This window comes from Gossypium arboreum, chromosome 9 (assembly GCF_025698485.1).
Source record: "Gossypium arboreum isolate Shixiya-1 chromosome 9, ASM2569848v2, whole genome shotgun sequence".
In the NCBI taxonomy this organism is placed as follows: domain Eukaryota; kingdom Viridiplantae; phylum Streptophyta; class Magnoliopsida; order Malvales; family Malvaceae; genus Gossypium; species Gossypium arboreum.
The window spans coordinates 77,244,208-77,246,318 of record NC_069078.1 but is presented as its reverse complement, the minus strand read 5'-3'; positions in this window follow the sequence as shown (position 1 = coordinate 77,246,318).

Here is a 2,111-nt window from a genome sequence, read left to right as displayed (position 1 = left end):
GTGTAAAATCTGCAGTAATTTTTGGAAAATTAATTTGCCACACGGCCTAAGCACACTGGCGTGTGTCTTGGCCATGTGCCCCTAGTTTGTTAATGACATCATAAACAGAGAGTTACATGGGCAATGGACACGGGTATGTCCTGAGTCACACAGGCGTGTGCGACCACACGGCTTGACCACACGGGCATGTGTGGTACTGTTCATAAGTGAAATTTTGTGAATTTTGTGAAAAATTTTATAAGGTTTCAAATTAGTTCCTATTCGATTTTAATGCTTGTATTGAGCCTAGAGGGTCCAATTAAAGGACATTATACTAAATCTCAGAAAAAGAATAGTAAATTATATGTTTGATCTGTAAATGTTCTGTATTTATAAGTAATACTCTGTAACCCTGTTCCGATAACGGATACGGATTAGAGGTGTTACAGAATCTCCAACATCGAATTACTTCAAGCGAACCCTATAACTAATAACTCTCTGTCGTAGGCTACTCTTGTTAGAAATGCATGGAACCTCGCACCCATTGATTGCTAAGTTGTCTTAAATGTCACAATACCAATCTAAAAGATTACATCAATGTCTCTACAGGAAGGTAAGATGTGACTTTGCCGCCAGTGAGATTCCAACACGTGGCGCATCCTCTATTCAATGTATATAAATTCTCTCACCCCACTAACAACACAGACAAAAAGATGACACAAATGTCATAACCGTCTAATCTTTCCTTCATCCATCCTTCCAACCAGTCTCACCACCATTTCAGCCACTAGAATACGATGACTTTCCACCCTACCAAGTTGAATTTCCACCTTGACTTCTTCTTTCTTTCCCTCGTTGATTCTTGCCATCAACGCAACAAATTAACAAGTTTATTAGATAATTTTGGGAACTTACCTCTAATGGAAAGCTTCCATTGATTGCCCCACCACTTATGTAAAACTTAGTAAAGAAATGAACAGCTTCCAATTTAAGTAAGTGTCTTCTCATCAAAGCATCAGTCTCTATCATCAACTTTAAGTATCTCAATTATGTTTGTTCATATTCTGCCCATTGTTCTATTATGATAATATTTTGTATTTCAATCTCTATCCACAAGTCATCCACAACTAGACTTTTATTGTTGAAAAAATTTTTCGGAGCCAAAGTCGTTTAAGTTCCTCTCTAAAATTGATTTATTAAAAAAATTAACTAATGCTAATTAATTTTAAAAAATTTAAATTTATAACATCAAATTTACTATCTTACATCAACATTTAAGATATTAAAAAAGGTGGAAGAGAATATAAATTTGTCTTATTTCTAGATAGTAAATTACTTCAAGGATTTTGAAAAAAAAACAAAACCAAATTAGAGGGTTAGTGCCTCGACTAATTCTTTGTCTCGACTAAATTATTTCAAAAAGCTTCAAAAGAAACAAAAAAAATGGATCACTCAAAGCATTCTATTTCTAAAAGGAATAATAAAAGAACTTTCAAAAATAAATCGAATTCCATTTTTTGGGTTGAGAGAACCATATGAATTGGGCGAAACTAAAAAGGATTCGATAATCAGTAATAAGATGATTCACAAATAATCCCTTCAAATTTAATCTATGGCATGGACAAATTATTCATTAACAAAAAATAAATAAATAAAAGATCGACTAAGAGAACAAACACAATAAAAATCAAATACAAAAATTCTAATTATAAAAGACAAGAAAAACAAATTTCTAACTCAAGAAATAAATAGTAGTTCTAACAAAATAAGTTATTAGGATAAAATATTAAAATCAACAAAAAATGTTGGCAAATAGTAAAAAGAAGAAATATTCGATTAATTCGAAATTCTATTTTTTTTATAAAATTTTTCACTAAAAAGAGATACATGGATATTTTTCTATATATCATTAATATTCCAAGAACCAATACCCAACTTTTCTTGATTTTAGTATTAGGTAGTGTTTAGCAAGCTACTTAGTAATTGAATTTAGATGTAATTAACGTAATTGCACAAAGGTGACATATTTGGATAACCATTATAACTAGTGAGTCCCATCGAATTGGATGTAATTGGAGCACTCAATTACACTTTTCAATTCTCTATGAGAATTGAATTAATTACTTAGTTAA